This window comes from Papio anubis, chromosome 16 (assembly GCF_008728515.1).
Source record: "Papio anubis isolate 15944 chromosome 16, Panubis1.0, whole genome shotgun sequence".
In the NCBI taxonomy this organism is placed as follows: Eukaryota; Metazoa; Chordata; class Mammalia; order Primates; family Cercopithecidae; genus Papio; species Papio anubis.
In genome coordinates, this window is record NC_044991.1 from 7,240,142 (window position 1) to 7,247,187 (window position 7,046).

At 52.7% G+C, this 7,046-nt stretch overlaps 1 protein-coding gene across 2 annotated transcripts in view; it reads right to left on the reverse strand.

The window, feature by feature from the left end:
- MPPED1 (metallophosphoesterase domain containing 1) overlaps positions 1–6,266 on the reverse strand; it is a 94,854-nt gene extending 88,588 nt beyond the window's left edge. Inside the window, exon 1 of one of the 2 annotated variants that reach the window (XM_031656223.1) lies at positions 6,119–6,266. The gene's annotated coding sequence lies outside the window, so the exon portion shown is untranslated. Of the gene's footprint in view, positions 1–1,310; positions 5,866–6,118 lie in introns of those variants that run through there. The other variant, XM_031656222.1, reaches the window with a different exon arrangement.
- Positions 6,267–7,046: the final 780 nt, after the last annotated feature.

The window sequence follows — 7,046 nt, forward strand, 5'->3', positions numbered from 1 at the left end:
TTCACCATGTGACTTGAAGCATCGCTCCCAGCCAACACAGGCTCCTCAAAGTCAGCACGGGCCCGGGACAGCCCCGGTTCACATCGACTGTCCCGGTGCCACTGTTACCAGCATCCTCTTTGGCTCTCGAAAGTGCTCTCGTTTGGAAGGTAAAGGTCGCTCTGATCAAAGCCAGTGCCAGGCCGGTAAGGCAGCCATCCCCAGAAGCCACCTGTGTTTCTCTTCCATTCTGTCGGCAGCTCTTTAACAATCACGGGGGGGCTAGGACAGTATGGTGCTGTCCTGGGTCCAAAACTCAATGACAGTCAATGAGCACACAGAAACCACTGTCTTATTAAGCATGAGAAGCTTCCAGAGAAACATCTCCCCCAACAGCCGTCCCCGCTGCGGCATTCTGAGGAACCCCACCTTGGAAAGCTTTCGCAGGATCCTAGACGCACCTTGGCTCCGTCTCCTCTTGGGGCCTTTAACTGAGAGCAGGAGCGACTGAATAGCCCCAGCCTCTCCAACGGGCCAGCTCCAAGTGCAGCTGCCTGTCTTCAGGCCGGTGGCTCAGGGCGATGCAGAGGAAAAGCCGGCTCGGCTCAGCGAAGGCAGTGCTTACTAGGGCTTTTGTCGCAATGTGGCAAAATGTCACAGAGAAACCACGCTAACACTTCCTAAGTGGTCCCCCCAAGCAAAATGCAGGAGATAATATTTAACAGAAAAGTACCAAGATGTAGGGATCTGGGGAGAATTGTTTTACAAGCGACGATTCCTACACAAGCCCAAAAATCACTTTTAAAATCATATTTTCTTTCCTTGTTTTGCCTCTGCTTGAAAATATGCAATTGATGAGCTGATAGTTGACAATGCCATAAAAGAAAAAAAAAAAAAGCAGAGCAACTCAAAGGAAAAGAAGCAAATACCCTAATGGGAGAAAAAAAAATCAGACCTCGTCCCACCATGTCCTAAAATGACAGACCTTTGTGTTTGATCTCCTTCCCAATCAAGTGTGGGATCCCAAGGAAAAGCAACACTGACCAGCAGCTGGTATTAGCATCTAAGTTGAATAAGCTGATGAGCTCAGTAGATGAAGGAATCCACAAATAAAGTGAAAATTAGCCCCTATTCCTTGAAAAAGGATCAACCACAGTGACTTTAAAGCATTTACCACTTAAAAACCTTTTAGCTGGGCCCATTTTGAATTATGACTACATGATTTTAAATTACACTTTCTAATTCCTCACCACCGCCACCCCCCAGCAGTCTCTGCCGCTTCATTTTCCAATTATGTACTTTTATTTCGGAATATGAAGAGTGCTACTTACTGGATCATGTCCTGTCTGCCACAAATAGCTGCTCACTTATTCCTTTAATTTTAGCTATGAATGCAGTCGGCTCGCCGGGCTTGTCTTCAGATTCTGAATATTCTCCGTTCCCATTGCACGGAACGAGCCCCGAGACGCAAAGAAACCCACAAAGCTCGGGCAGAGAAATATGTTTGTAAACCAGTGCTCCACTCCATAAATTATTATAATTCTTGGTGCTTTCTATATCCATCTAGCAGATCAGCGATCACATAAACAATAGCAAGTGGACTGATTTTTCTTCTGCAAAGTGCTACGTCCTAGTTTTCAAAATAAAGCACTTGGAGAGTCACGTATCTATGGAGTTGAAATGGTAAGCTGTTCAGATCTGTTTCAAACATGCACACAGACATACCCACACACAAAAGGAAATAGGAGGTAAATGTGTAAAACTCAGCATTGTGTCCCCTTCCCACTTATACATCAAGTCACCCTCCACAGGAATGGGGGTTGAGCACATACATGGCTAGGGAGGGGAAGATGCTAGAGGGCTGTGGTTGCTCAGCATTCAAATACAATTTGCAAAGAAAGTAAATGTGGATTTACAGTTCTTGTGGAAATCTATTAAACAGATGTCACTGAAGCATAATCAAATCAGCACTATGGCAATTCTACACTTAAGTCTGATATTGGGGTTTTGCCATTTTTATGATCAGTTCAAGTGTATGTTTTGTGATCGTGCGGGAATTTGCAATTAAGGATTAAACCTCCCAAGTATGATCAATTCACTAATGTGTCTGAATGACAAACTTAACAAAAGCAAAACTCCATTCTCACCAGCCCCTCAGCACCCGCGCTGTGCGGGGAGCCCAGGGCAGAAAAAGGGTTGGGGAAGAGAACCTTTGCCTTTTCTGTGAACACTGAGACACTAAAAAGCGCTTTGTCAGGAAGAAGGGAAAGGCAGGTTGAAGGAAGGGATTACATTTCTCAGGTAACCAATGCAATATATTATGCAGGCTTGCAGACTGCAGTACTGTCCGTAAAATGCAAAAGAATGAAATGAAGAGGAAACGATGAGAGCGTTAGAAATTGGAAGCAGGCATCATTTTCTCCTTGAAGTGATGAAATTAGCATGGGCGATGCCAAAAGTCTCTTCTTGTGCATCAGCGCTGAGCCTCACATCCTTCTTGGAAGGAGGAGATGGGAATGCGAAGGTGGGCAACAGACAAGTCACATTTTACAGAAACAAACTTTCAGGTGTAGACTGGGGTGGTGGAAAGAGGAGCCTACTCATCCCTGGCTTTGAACTGGATGCAGAGCAGAGTCAATCAGAAAGGAGAATTTTATGTATGTTTTTTTTTTTTCCTGCAGCTGCTTCTATTTATGATGACGACCTGGTTCTGACATTAAGCTGGCCAAGTTCAGGTCCAAGAAAATCCCCCACAGAGTGATTCACAAAAAGGCCTGAAAAGGCCAATGAACACCTCAAATCACAATTTGATTTCAAAAATAATACCTATAATCTCAATTTGTTATGATTTTTTCATGGAATTGGGCTGTCCTCATTGGTCACAGATATTTTAAGTGGAAATAAAGCATAACTAAGTCTTGTCTCATTAGGGGAAAAAAGTCAAAATAAAGTAAAATATTTGTGTTGGTAGCAGACCCGTCAGGTCACTGAGGAGAGCCATGGTGAATCAAATTAACTGAGAAGCAATTTATACCTTTCCTCCAATACCGCCCCCAAAAAGGGGTCTCTTATTTTTTTCCCCTGGGGGTTTTTGTTTCTTTCAATTTTTTTTTTTTTTTTTTTTTTTTTTTTTGCTTTTTTCATTTTTTTGACCTCTTCAAACTCAAGTCAGACAACTTCAGTCTCACTACATGGGGACATCCACACAGCAGGAACGAGGGCTGCAGGGAATGGCTTTCAGACTGCCCCAGGCTACACTAAACGGTTCTTGCTGTGGGAAACAGTCCCTTCACCCCCTCTTCTCCCTGCCACCCCCAAGTGTTGGAAACTTCTGGTCCTAGAGGGTGAGGCGCCCAGGCCAGAAGGCAGGCCCCTACCTCTTATCGGAGGTGCCATCGACTTTGATCCGTGGGTATGGAGCGAGCCTGAGAAGCTATTCCCAGGCCTCTGCACCTGGGGAGCCCTTTGCCCAGGACCCTTGCTCCAGAGGGGCAGGCAGACAAAGGTACTTATTGCTGAACGGAAAGATCTCAGGGAGAAGAAGAATGGAAAGGGGGAATTCGTGAAAAGACCCTTTTTTGTTCCCGGTGAGGGAGGGGCGATGGGAGAGACATGTCACATTGTCACATTAAAGACTTTGACAGACAATTCAGGGATAACGCAGAAATTCCACCCTTAACTGCAGCTCGATGCAACTTGAAAGGCATTAACTAACCTCCACTAATTGCATGTTTTTCTGTGCATAATATTTACTTGTTAAAAGTCTTTGCCTGGCTGATTAATTTCCTCTGCCCTGGTATTCATGATCAGTTCACAGGCCTGAAATTGGGAAAATGAAGTCATTTTGATAGATTAAAAAATGATTGCACTTTGGGGAGGGCTTTCTTTTTTTTCCAGAAGTCCAAACCTGCACCCAGAATGCTGGTTTTTCTCCTTGAATGCTACCCTTCAGGGAAACCCAGCGACCACCCTAATTCCTCAAACAAGTACAGAGAGATGTGTCCTGTATAAAGTGAGCACACCAAGGCCCGTACTGCCTAGGTGGGAAGGTAGCAAGTTCAAAGAAGAACAAATGAACTTAAGCCACATTCATTGGATGAAGATTTAAGAGTCTCACGGGTGAGCTGGGAATTTATTAAAAGCAGGTTTTTCAAGAACAATGATTCCCTACATCAGTCTGTGTATTCCTGACAGTTGGGGCTCAAGTAAAACACCCTAAAATTCTTATTGTTCACCTAGATCTAAACCTGTCCTATGTGTCCACAGGCACAGCCCACAGGGCATCAGCCAGGGTGGATGTGAGTGATTCTAAGCGTGCCATGGGGTGGTTACATCAGAGGTACCTCCTTGGCCATGTAGGTGACTCTCTGAACCCATCCACATCACCAATACAGGGACCTCATTCAATCCAGGTCTTCCGAAATTCCTGGGGCCGAGAAATAAACAGGAAGGCAGTCCCACGTTGAAACACTTCCGAACACACCATTAAGCCTCCGTGACTGGATTATCGCCTTTTGACTAGTCATCGCCCAATTAATGTACCTCCAACCAGCGCGCACTAGAATCAATGGAACCATTCCACCGACATCCATCTCGAGAAAAAGATTTTGTAAGTGTTGTGGGGCTGCCACTCGGAAAGCCAATTTGCAAGGAGCCCAGCACGGTGAAGTGCAGTTTATCATGCATGGTTCCCACACAGTGGGCCCCTGTAGACCGCGCCTGACTCCAGAATGCCTGCCTAGCTCCACCAGCTCAAACGCCCTGAGATTCTCCCCTGCCTCGGACGGCCGAATCCATCAGCACTCTCCCCAAATAGTCTCTTGCCAACTGGACGTGGCAGTCAGCTGGTGGCCTCTCCAACATCCCCTAAAGCATGGTTAGCCCTGTGCCAGGTTTCTCACCAAGTTGGTTTAATTTTTTTTTTGAAAAGTCCAGTCAGACTATTGACAGTGCCTGTCTGCCTGACCCGCCCCCACCCCCCAGCGCCTCAGATCCCTGCTAACAAGTCTCCCACTGCCATTCAACTCCCGTGAGCCAGCTCCACCATTCAACAGCCAGCCCACTTTTGTTCCCCCAGTTTAATTTCATAATTGTTTGCCACTTAACAAGCTCTCCTCTGGGCCATTCAATGGAGCCCGGGAAATGGGGAGGGGGAAGGCAAAGAAACTCAGGGAGGGGAGCTGGGAGCCAGGCCAGCCCAGCACTGGGGAAGAGACATCCCGGAGAGGTCAGCTGGACAGGAGTGGGGGCCAGTTCCGGAGTGGAGCCTCCTGACACCAACTGGGCCACCCAGCTCGAGCCTGGAGAGGTGGGAGGGAAAGGAGAAGGGTGAGTCCCAAAGGTCAAGCCGGGGCCTGCCAGACTCCTGGGCACATCAGTGCTCTGAATGACACACCTCTGGCCCTACCTGGGTGAAGGGAGACTGTGCACGAATTCACGCTCCTGTAACATGTCCCAGAACAAACACACAGGAGACAGAACCGCTCCTTAGCTTGGGCATTCCATGATCAACATTCCCTTTGAGGGCTGGGACCTGTCTAGGTAGCCACTGAATCCCCTGGCCGGGCACATAGCAGACAGGAATAAATATGTGTTGAGTGAGTGGATGGATGGATGGATGGATGGAGGGGAGGGAGGGATGAATGAATGGAAGGAAATGGATGAAGTTTCCAGCAATACCTAGCAAAAGTGGCCACTCGGCCAGCGTTAGTCCCCCCTTTCTTCCCCCCAGGTGCCAGCAGCGGCTTGGCTGAGCACACAGTAGGCTCTCCACAAGCAGAGGCTGCTATTGTTACCACCATCATCATCACTGGCACCCCACCAGCCCGCTGCTTCCACCGGCTACTCCGCCAGCAGCCAGCAGCGACTGGCGAGCAAAGGAAAAGTTTCGCTGACCCCGCGGCCCCAGCCGGAGTCCCGCGCCCTGGCCGAGCCCCCTCCCGCCGGCGCCTGCTCGGCAGGCGGGGCAGCTGGGGTGCCCAGACCGCTTCCCGCACCCGGCAAAGGCGGCCAAAGTAACTTTGCGGGCGCCCCTGCGCAGCGCCGCGGGCGTTGCCCAGCGCCTGGAGAGGGTCCCGGCCGCGCCCCGCGCCCGGCCCCCCGCCCGCGCCCGCCGCGCCCCGCCGGTCCCCGGTCCTACCTGGCCCCGGGCTCCTCTTCGGCGGCCGCGGCGGCCGCGAGCAGCAGCGCGCACCGAGGGAGGCAGGGGCTCCCGGGAGGGAGGCGCGCAGGGGCCGGGGCTCCTCCGGCGGCGGCCGCCTTGCCGCGCGTCCGAGGCTGCAGTGGCGCCAGACCTCCCCTTCGGGGGCGGCTCCCTGCGCCCCTCCGCCCGCCCGCGCGCCGCGAGGCTCCGAGCCTCCCTGGCCCCCTCGCCCGCTGCCGCCCGCGCCCCCCGCCTGCCCCTCCCCAGCCTCCTCTGGTGCCCGGCCGCCGGGAGGCGCGCTCTAGTCTGTCCTGCCCCTTGCACTGCCAGACTGCCAGTTCCAGCCAGGCCCGCCAGGCCTCGGCCCTCGGCCCCCGCCCGGGCCCGGAGCCCGCATCCCGCTGCTGAGGAACAGGGAGCGCGGCCGCTGGCCTGGACGCGGGAGGAGGAGCGGGGCCCGCGCTGCGGAAAAGGGAGGGGGCCGCCCCACGCGCCCCTATCCGCGCCCGCCCCCCAGCCCCAGGCCGGGCCGCGCAGGGGCTGGGCGGGTAGCGGGGCCGGGGCGCTCTCACCTCCGGATCCGCGGCCGCCGCGGCGGGCACCGCGTGCAGGGGCGTGCGCGGCTCCTTCCGGGGCGCTGCAGCCCTCACCCGAGGCCGGGACCCCCTCCTGGGGCCGCCAGGGCACCCTGCTCCGGGCCCCTCCCGCCCGGGATCTGAAAGGTCCCCCTCCGGAGACGGAGACACTCTGACCGCAGCTCCCAGTCTGAATAGATTGGGGTCCTCCTCCCGGGCCACCATCTCTTCCCCTGGAGAGTCCCAGGTCCCCAAACCCGGGCACAGCAGGTAGCCTGCGGCAGCCTGAGCCCCAACGGGACGGGTAAACAAGTCAGGACCTCAGAGGGCGCGACACCCGTTGTAAAGAG